We start from the raw sequence: 11557 nt of genomic DNA on the forward strand, positions 1-11557 counted from the left end.
GAGGATGCAGCAGGATATAGGTCAGTGGACACCTGGATAGAGAAGAGGCAGATGTAATTTACTCCGTGCAATTGCGAGGTGATGCTTTTGGAATGTCGTCAGCAGGCGGCAAGTATACAGCAAATGGAAGAAATCTAAGTAGCTTCAATATGAATAGGAATCTAGGCGTACAAGTCAGCACTTCCCTGGAAGTCGCAAAGCAGGCAAACAGTGTGGTCCAGAAGGCATGCCGCATGCTCATGTGCGTGAATCAGAGCAGAGAGTATTAAATTAACATGTCATGTTGCAACTGAAAAGAACTTTATTTCGGTCACATTTGGCATATTTGTTTAGAGTACCGTTTCCCACATCACAAAAAGTATGTTGGGCTATTTGAGAGGGCTTTAGAAATATTTGACTGGATGTTGTCTGGTAAGAGAACTCTAGCCCTGTGGAGAAATTGGACAAATTTGGTTTGTTGTCAATTGGACATCAGTGGCAGAGGGGCGACCTGATAGATGTTTACAAAAATTTGAGAGTCATGGACAGAATAGGCAGTCGAAACCCTTTTTTCCCCAGGGTGTAAATATTATTTACTTGGGGGCATAGTTTTAGGAGAATGGGGGAAAGTTTGAAGGAATATGAAAAGCAAGTTTATTTTTTTTTCTTTTCCAGTCAAAATGTAAAAGTGCCTGGAATTTGTCATCAGATGAATTTGAAGAAGAAACAATAGGATCATGGAAGAGGTAATGGATTACGGTTTGCTCGCTGATGTGGAAAGTTCTTTCAATGACGTTTCATCACCATATGAGGTAACATCTTGTGTGACCCTCCGGATGAAGCTCTGGTGGTGAAGCCCGTTTTATATTTATATGTTTAGGTTTCCTTCGGTTGGTGATGTCATTTTCTATAGTGATGCTATTTCCTGTTCTTTTTCTCAAGGGGTGGGAAAAGGGATCCAATCAATGAGTTTGTTGATGGCGTTCTAGTTGAAATGTCATGCTTCTTGGACTTCTCGTGCCGTCTCGGCTCGGCTTATCCTAGGATGGATGTGTTGTCCAAGTCGAAATGCTGTCCTTCCTCAGATGTATAAAAGCACACTAGTGAGAGTGGGTCATATCTTTTATTGTCACTAGATCAACTGTTATGCTGTGTTATATTCTGAAGTTTTCCAACTTTACGAATATATGAGAAGATCAATGTATGGGGATGAGGGGAGAGGGCAGGGAGGTGTAGTGTGTAAATTGATTTGCATCATTTTGATACTGATGCCATTATTTAAACGGAATACCACTTCAATATGTTGGACTGTTTATATTTTTCTGTAAAAATGGTGAAAACCCTTGAATACTCATTTCTCAGTTGGCCACAGACTAGCCACCATACCGTAATGACAACTACATCTGAAATGTTTGCTTTTATTGAAATCTATCAGTATATTTGCCTTGTTGAATAAATAGGAAGTAATTCAGGAAAGGGCAGCAAATGGCAGAGACCAGGATAACTCTATGGGCCTGAGGAGGTTACATGGATAGAAAGTCGCGTGAAGACTTGGAGATACTACAGGGATATGTACTATTCTACGGGCCTATGGAGTTTGCAAATGTAAGAATAGGTTTAGTTTCTGTTTTAAGTGGAAACGGAGCTGGGTCAGCCAGGTGAATATTTGGATCTGAGATCATTTAAAATATATGCCTCAATTAAACCTGATAAAAAAAATGGTAAGGGGACAAATTATCATCTGACAGAGCGCTGCAACTCCCTGTAGCAGAAAAAAAGTCAGGTACAGAGACAGGACAGCCAGGCACCTGAGACCTGGTGATGGAACCCAGACTGTGGTCGGGGAATTGAACGACCTATCTTCGCAGATTATGGTCAACAGTGCAAGTTCAATCCACACCTTTTGAAACAGCATGTTTATTTTTCAATTATAATATTTTAGGGAGTAAGAACGTTTTATGATCTGAGGGTTTTTTGAGTTGACCACTGATGAATAATTGATACCTGGGAGTTTTTGGCTGCGGGGAGATATTTCGGCTCTAACGTTTTTCAGTTCAGGAGCACACCGAAAAATAGTTATAGAATAGATAAATACATTCAGAACTGAACAAACCCCGGTACATTAGACACTTATAGCTAACCGCATCCATCCTGGAAAACAATCCCACAATGAGATCAGGAAGATCTCACACTCTCTCTCTCTCACCTTAACTTGTTCTCACTTATCCTGGAATGAGCTCCAATTCCGATCAGGAAGATCATAAAATCTTTCCCCAGCCTGTGCAGAGTACAAAGACTATTTTCAGAACAGGAAGATCCCAGGCTAGGTAGTGGCCCTATGCAATTGCAGTTCAATAGCACTTAGTTTTGAAACCCATGGATGTTCGTTTTAGTGGCCAGAACATTGGGTATGGGTCTGTTACGCGTTGATGGAGTCCATGGATGAGTGCGTAATTCTAGGAATACTAAGCCAGTGGATAACAGACAAAAAACTAGCTATCCACATGCACAAATACCAACTAGGTAATCAACGCCATGGCCAACTCTTCCAAATATCAACACACAGATGACAGGGATGACGAATTCGTCTCAGACAACGCATCATTCATCGGACAAGCCAAACAGAGGACTGCTGGAGCCTTCCGAGAAGCATGGAACTCATCTTCGTATTATACCAACAAACACTTAGACCTAGATTCAATGTATTGGCCACTACAATATGCAACTAGATGCAGCAGAAACGGAATCAAATATGCTCCGTAAGACGCAGTACAGCAGCGTTTCACATGAGGATACAAAGTATTGAAGATGTCGCCTAGACAGGGGATGAAGCATCTGCAAATATTCGTCCTCGGTCGGCTAACACACCCACAACCACGGCGAATATAATCAGTGCTACAAATCTTTACACAAACCTTGAATACAGAAAAAAAAAATCTAGGTTGTGTCTGGTTGGGTGTGGGTTTCAAAAATGCAATAACCTGCAATTGCAGAGCCCCAATACGGAGGCTGGGATCTTCCTCTTCTGACAATGGGACTTGGTACTCTGCCCGAGCTGGGGAAATAGTCCATGATCTCTCTCATCATATTTTGGAGCTCCGATCCATGATAGGTAAGAGCACGTTCAGGGAAGAAAGGGAGTGTGTGATTGTCTTCATCTCATTGTGGCAAAGTTTTCCAGAATCGATGTGAATAGCTATAAAAGTAAAGTAAACCCGGACTTGTTCAGTTCTGAATGTATTTCCCTATTCTGTACCTATGTTTGCATCTGATTCAGAAGGAAAGTCGTTACAACAGAAATGGCTCCTTACAGCCAAAAACGCCGAGGCATCAATTCTTGATCAGCGGTCCAGTCTAAGAAGCTTCAGATCAGCATAAATTCTCACGTCCTGAAACTTTATAATTGAAAAATAAAACAACGTATTTTTCAACTGGTGCGGTTTGAATCTGCATCATTGACCATAATCTGTGAAGATAGACAATTCAGTTCCCCGTCACAGTGTGTGATCCATCTGCAGGCCTCGTTTGCCTGACAGGCATGTCGACGTCCCTGAGTTTACTTCTGCTGCAGATGGACACAGAGAGCCAAGTCATATAATAATTTGTTTCGCTATCATTCTTTACCAGGTTTCATTGAGAGTTTATTTTAAAATGTTCTTTTTTGCCAAAATATTGATGTCACTAGTCCAGCTCCGTTTTCACTTCAATCAAAACCTCAATCAATTCTGTTCGTTTTAATCTCCTTCAGCTCCAGAACAATCCATACTCCTGGAAATGTCCCAGAACAATCCATATTCCTGTAAATTTCACAATCTTTCCTATCTCTGTAAACTCCTCTGGAAACTACAGCCACCCTCCTCTCTCACACTTGCTGCCATCCCTTACTTCCTTCCTATCTTTTAAACAAGGAAAGTGATGTGATAGCTTCACATAGTACTAACCAGGTCATATGCAGCTGTTGTGAGTCAATCCTATCTCTAATAATCTCCAATAATTCCCTATAACTGACATAAGACTCACCGAGCTGACATTTCTTAGATTAACTATGTTGCGTTTTTTCAACCGAGGAGCAACATTAGTTAATCTCCACGTCTCTGGAAACTCCGCTGTGACTGAAGAGCACACAAAGACTGTGCACCAGGCGACAGCAATTTACTCACTTGCTTCCCTCGGTATTTTGGAGTGTATACCGTCATATCTTGGAGGCCTGTCTACTTGCATGCTATTCACAATACCCAGCTGGTCCTTCGATGTTAAATACTGAAATACTCTGGGATATCGCCATATCTTTCTCTGAACTCAGAATCCATCATGTCCTTCTGCTTTGACAGTTCCGAAGCAACTTATTCGGCAAAGAATTCACCCACTTCCTCCAGATCCATGCATTAATTACCTCCTTTCTCCTTGAGTGATCCTACTCTCCCCCGGCTACCCTCTTAATCCTCATAACACTGTTTGCCAAAGACGTTTCACGGGACCTTCGAAACCTCCGAATTCTTTATTCACGCTTTTCCTGCTTTTAATGTTTTTGACACCTCTGACTGACTTCAGTTGCTAGGCACTTCGAAGTGCATCTTCTTTACTTTTTCACTGAACTCACCGTTTCTCATGTCATCAAAGGTTCCCAAATCTTGCCATTCAAACCAGCCTGCCGCTCTGACCCGACCACGTAATATCAGAAGGGGTGGATAAGCTTTTCAGCCAATTCTTCCAGATTCTTCACGATCGGCCATATTGTCGAGGTCCCTTTCAGCTTCAATTTAAATTCAGAACGATATACAAACGTTTTGCGACTCTATTTGGCGAACATTGTTTGCCTTTTATTCTTTACTTATTTTCGTTATCTGTATTGAAAAGAAATCGACTAAAGATTGATGTATCTTTCTTTAGGGCATCGTTTTAAATATGTTGTTTGCTTCCTAATTTCTTTTTGCTCGTGCCCTTCCGCATTCTGTACTCCTCTCAGGTTTCTGCGATACTGAGTTCCAACTGTCTGATGTAAGTTTTGCTGTTTTGTCTGTGTTTTCCTGCACTTCCAAGAAACCGTGGAATAAGCAGCAGAAGATTTATCTTATCGTTATTGTTTCCTGTTGACTTGCATGAAATCTCTTTGCAGCTTAATAAAAGGAGACTGAGTCGTATTCGGACCCCAGCTGTTAGTCTAGTTTTGTCTTTTCGAATTCTTGCATTTGAATTAAATCAATTGTGTTCACTATTTCCTTAAAACTGCCGATTTATTTTCAGACGTGAGTCGTAATGACCTTCGATAGTCATGTTTAACGGGTATCATTGTACTCACACTTGCTGACAAGTGTCGGTGGTGTATTAAGGGAGTGATTGTAGATGGGGACCATTCAAGTGGGCTGCTTCCTCTTTAATTATGTCAAACTGCTTGAGTCGTGTCGGAACTGCATTCATTTCGTCAAGTTGAGATTATTCCCTCATATTCCTGACTTAAACCGCGGAGTCAATGGACAGTCTTTGGCAAAACAGGCGAAAATTTGCAAGCTATAGGATTCCTAATTTCTGATCTCATGTTCTAACCCTCGCAGCGATATTGTCTTGCATAAACCTGAGAATGTTCGTGCCATTAGATTCAGCATTGGTAATGAGTTTGGATGTTGGAATGGCAATGATGCGTTGGTTTGTCGCGGTCATTACCTGACATCTGTGCGGCACGCACGTTACTTATCATTTGACAGCCTAAGCGTTGCGTTTCTTCTGATTGTGTGATATGAATGGTTGTGCATTCTCAACTCATGAGCAAACGTTATCACATCTGAACGGATGAAGAGATGAGCTTGATTTGACAGCCTAAGTGTTGCGTTTCTTCTGATTGTGTGATATGAATGGTTGTGCATTCTCAACTCATGAGCAAACGTTATCACATCTGAACGTATAAAGAGATGAGCTTGGCCACAGCTGGTTTTCTCATGTACCTGCTGCCTTTGTTCTTCTAGGTGGCACTGAGTTTCTACGGTGCTATCTTATAATCATTCTGCAGAGCACCTCGTGTATTGAAAATACTGCTATTATTGAGCATCAGTACTGCAGGGAATGGATGCTCGTGGAATGGACTAGTGTTGTCCTGGGTTATTTTGGGGATGTAATCCATCATCAGATGAGTTACTCACTGCAGCATTCCTAACCTCTGACCTGCTCTTGATGACAGTGTTATTTATGTAAATAGTTCATGGTAATATCGGATCGATAATAGCACCCAGGATGCTGATAATTGCAGTGGTGAGCACTCACCGATGGTTACCTTTTGAAAATCAAAGGAGGATAGCATGTTTCTTTTTTGTCTTTTTTGTCGAATATTTCTGTGTTGTGAACATTGCTTGCAACCTGTGAGATTAAACTTGGATGCGTTCGAAGCCTTGTTGCATTTGAAAGTGGACTGTTTCAGAAATGGCATAATTAGTGAACATTCCTAATTCTGTACTTATGATGAGGAGAATGTCATTGTAACAGCTGGAATATTTGAGCCTCGGACACTCGATTTCCTGAAGAATGGCTGCAGAGCTGTCCTCGAGCTCCAATTCCTGACATAAACAATAACCTTATTTTTGGCTGGTGATAATTCCAACCATGAGAGTACCTCACACAGATTTAGAATGACTATGATTTTGCTGAGGCTCCTATTTCACACCCTGTTAAATAGTGGTTTGATGCTCAAAGTATTTACTCTCACTGCCCCTTTGGAATTTCACTTTTTTCAATAAAGTTTGCAATTGAGTTAGGAGCTGAGTGTGCATGATGGGACACTAACTGACCGTCACTGAGCGGGTTACATGCTGATTGGTCACATGATTGCTGACACCTTCCTTCACACTGACTTGGTCGTCTGTTCACCGATGGTCAGTGACTGGCTGCAACGCATGAGCCCCGCTTTTTATTTGTGGGACAGACTTGAACAATTTATCTCATAGATATGGGATGTCAGTGATCATGATGGAATATTACAGCTTGTCTAGGGATGTGGCAGTCTCTGGAGTTATATCACAGTTTCAAATGTCTGCAGCCATTTCGTGGTTTCGTGGGGAGTATTGGTAATTGTCTGATGATTGGCTTCTTTGAAGCTGGGGTCCAGTGAAAGAGGCCGAAATGTATCATCTGTTCAGCCCTTCAGATTGTAGATTGTTACAAATGCATCAGTTATATTTCTTCCCTGATATGCTGTACTCCCGGATGACTGGAGTTTGCATTGGTGGAGACAAGCTTCCTCCTCCAACGGTCTTTTTTATTGTCCACTATCTTTTATGACTTTATGCTGCAGGACCGGAGAGATAGATCTGGACATTTTTTGCTTGTGTTTTTAAGCCTGAAAATCGTACCGTTTTATAGCTGAAGACAAAAAGAGTTTCTCCAGGTTGTCTCCTCATATTTCGGTCAGGCTGGTGCTGCTAGTGGCATGTTCTTTTGTACTCACAATGTCCTTCATTGAATCAGTGTGGATCACTGGCTTGATGGTACTGCACAGTGGGATATATGCTGGACAGTCAGGTTGCAGACTGTGTGACTACTACGGCATATGATTCTGCTGCTGCTGATAGCCAACTGCACATTATGTACCGCTGTCATTGGTTGCACGATCTGTTAAAGATTTGCCCCATTCAGCATGCATGTCGTTACATAACAAGGTGAGGATACTACAAAATGTGAAGATGGACCTTAATCCTTACAAAGATTGTCCCATGGCAACATTTACTAATATATTAAATGGAGTATTCTAACTGCAGCAGGTGGATTACTGATGATGTGCTCAATTATATGTTACACTTATATTTATTCCTTCAACACCTGACAAAGTGCAATACACCAGTCACAGGATCCACTATCAATGCTGAGCACTTTATTGATTGTATACCAATGAACTGTCCCCACAACCCCTCACTTTTGTCTGGCTCTGTCCCGTCAGTGGAAGGGAACCGAATAAAGAGGATGGTAATGTTGCCTGAGACGTAGTCGTGCTCACAGAATCCTGCTTTTCTTACAATTTCTGACTGTTGCTTGATTAGTCTGTGGAAAATATACAGCAGGTCAATTTAGTTTTCGCACAATTAAGAGATAATATCACTTTATTTCTCACGTTTTTTACAGTAAAACCAAGCGTTATTGTTTTCAGTTGGAAAGAATTGAAGTGAACAATTACCAGAATACAGACTTAAGAATTACACAATTCAGCAACCATATTTAACGTCTGATTCATGTTCAGATCAGCGAACACACCATTTTGCAGTCATGAAAGCTGTTGAGAAAGGCATAGAAAACATTTGAATTCAGACACAGTGCTACTAAGCTTCACTACAATCTCCGAAAGTCTGGCCATCTCTAAAATCTGTCGCGAGAGCTTCCACACTGGAGCTGGACAATTATTCACACAATCCATCACAATAGGATGGTGCCAGACATCCCTAGTCAATCAAGAAATGCATGTGGCAGACAGGCCATTGGACTCAGTTCTCAGTGCTGATCGAAACGCAGATTAACATTTGTAAACATTATATGACAACAAGGATATCTTGCAAGTTCATCTTTTCTGGTGTGCCATCGAAGCTCTGTAATTCTGTACCTTGGACCCGATCCTGAATGAAGGTATTATAAAGGTGATGGCCTCCTGTAGCAGGTGGCGCCTTACATTGAACACCTGACAAACCATATCGACTGTATGTCCGCTCCAGAACGTCAGTATCCAAACAGAATTGTGAGGCGACATTGATGGCCAGTCCAATTACATTGTGCGTGGCTCGTGATAGAATTTTCGATGTAAATATTTTCAGCATTATTCTAACCATTAACAGCAAAGTCCCTTAATTGAAATCTCGACATTTTTGGACGCTACATAATTTTCGATTGTCCAGTCAGCACAAAAGCCGTCCATTTATTCAGCTCACTCTTACGACAACAACATGATGAAAAAACAGCAATAATCACAGGAAGGGTCTTTGAAATGAAAATAAAATTCTTACATTAGTATTAAGATTAAATTAAATTAAGATCAAATTATTAAATGCAAATTGATTAATATTAAGTGCAAGGAATTTGAAGGCATATATTTATTGTCCCTGTACTAATATTGTGCAATCGTCACACACAGTAAGTTTGATGGTAATAATAACACATTGTGTCTCAACATTTTACTGTCAGAAACGAATGCATTTCAATTGCCTCTGTCTATATCACAGTTCATTTATGTGGAATGTGATAGTCCGTCTCTGTGCAATGCTAGGTCTGAATGCCATGTCTCTGAAATGCTGGCAGATTGCTAAAAACAGCAGGACCCTTCAGCTGTTCGCACAAACCAAGGCACTCACTGCTTCCAACCCCCTGCGCTCACAAGACACAGAACTCACTGACCAGAATTAGATATAAATGCATAATATTTTGGAATTTATTCATAGAATTTGATTGAACTGTCATTTATTTCTCAACACTTGTTGTTATTGAGAAGGTGGTGGCGAGCTGCCACAGGGAATCTCTGTCGGTCGACTTAAAATAACAATAGGAACGGTATTTAAAAAATGGCATTGAAGGAATAGAATCATGTCAGGATGGTGGGTCGCTTGGAACGAACCTTGAACATATATATGTTCCTCTTGCCCTTATTGACAGTTGTAGATTCAGAGGTACTTTGTAATGAACCTTGATAAATTCTCTGCAGAGCACTATGTAAATACCAGGCATTGCTGCTACAGAGTGTCAGTGGATGAGGGGCAAAGACTTGCGGCCCTGTTGCTTTTGGATATGGACTATTTCGGTGACTGAGTAATGACGAATGGCGTTGACCATTGTCCAATCATTGACAAACATCACGACTTGTGACTTTATGGCGTATTGGTAGTCATTTATGGAGCAGCTGAAAAGTGTTGAACCTAGGACAGAGAACCCTCTTACAACTTACTGATAGTGTCCCTCCCTCTGATCTAGGAAGATTGCTTCAAGTTCAATCTGCTCCAGAGGTGTCTATCAACATATCTGAACAGATGAATATTAAAATATATTTCCTAAGAGCTGAGTGTGGACTTGATTCGCTCAATCATTTGTCTGGCTTGTTTGGAACGCAGATTAATGCCAACCCCAATCTCTGTAAACTCCTCCAGCTCCTAGACCATTCTTACCACTGTCAACTCTGCCAGCCTTCAAATTCTATCTTATCTCCGATACCCCACCCTATCGCTCTTAAACTCCCTATCCATGCAATCTCTCCCAGGCTCTTCACGCCCCCATCTCTTTCACCTCTGAATCCTACATCCCTTCCTATCTCTCTCAACTCCAGCTCCTATAACCCTCCCTATCTCGCTGATGTCCTCCACCTCTACAACAGTCCCCATCTCAAAACCTCCTGAAGGTCATACAAATCCCCTAACTGGTAGGCCCTCCAGCCCCTACACCCCGCTGTCGTTCTAAACTCCAACACCTCTAAACCACTCTATCACTTTAACCTCGGCCAGACCCGACAACTGTCCCTATCTCTTTTACCTGCTCCAGCTCCTACGTCGCTCCCCATCTCCCTACGTTCATCCAAAACCTACCCCCTACTTATCTCTGTAACCGCTTCCAGCCTCACAACCTTCCCAATCTCTGTAAGGTCCAGCAGCAACTGTACGACTCCCCATCTCTGTTGCCTTCAACAATCACTACAACTTTCTTTATTTCTGTAAAAAAGATTCCAACCACTGCACTCCTCAACTAGCTCATGTTGAAAGATTGGAGCGACTGAGCTTGTATGTCTTTGGGTTTAGAAGATTGAGAGGGGATCTGATTGAGACGTATAAGATTATTAAAGGATTGGACACTCTGGAGGCAGGAAACATGTTTCTGCTGATGGGTGAGTCCCGAACCAGAGGATACAGCTTAGAAATAAGGGGTAGACCATTTAGGACGGAGATGAGGAGAAACTTCTTCATCCAGAGAGTGGTTGGTGTGTGGAATGCTCTGCCCCAGTAGGCAGTGGAGGCCTAGTCTCTGGATTCGTTTAAGAAAGAGTTGGATAGAGTTCTCAAGGACAGGTAAATCCAGGGGTATTTAGATAAGGCAGGGACAAGATACTGATTGAGGAAGATCAGCCATGATCATCATGAATGGTGGTGAAGGCTTGAAGGGCAGAATGGCCTAATCCTGCACCTATTGTCTATTGTCTATTGTCTATTGACACACTTTAACCAATCCATTTGTGTCATAGCGTGAGCAACCTCCCTGTTAGGATATATTGAATCCGTCACTGTCTAGTACTCAACTGACCCCCTCTCAGACATGTGGCTATGATTCCAACCCCCCAGCCAAACTAGTTTAAACCCTCCCGAATCACACGAGCAAATTTCCCACCCAGGACTTTTGTACATCTCCAGTTCAGGTGCAGCCTGTCCTTCATGTACATGTCCCACCTTCCCCAGAAGGTATCCCAATGGTCTGGGTATTTTAAGCCCTCCCTCCTGCACCAACCTCGCAACCACGTGTTAAACTGCATTCACTGACTGTTCCTCATCTCACTATTTTGCGGCAACGGTAGCAAACCTGAGATCACTGCTCTTCTCGTCCTGCTCTTCAGTTTCCAACCTAACTCTCTGTAGTCATT

This window comes from Chiloscyllium plagiosum, chromosome 8 (genome assembly GCF_004010195.1).
Source record: "Chiloscyllium plagiosum isolate BGI_BamShark_2017 chromosome 8, ASM401019v2, whole genome shotgun sequence".
Lineage (NCBI taxonomy): Eukaryota > Metazoa > Chordata > Chondrichthyes > Orectolobiformes > Hemiscylliidae > Chiloscyllium > Chiloscyllium plagiosum.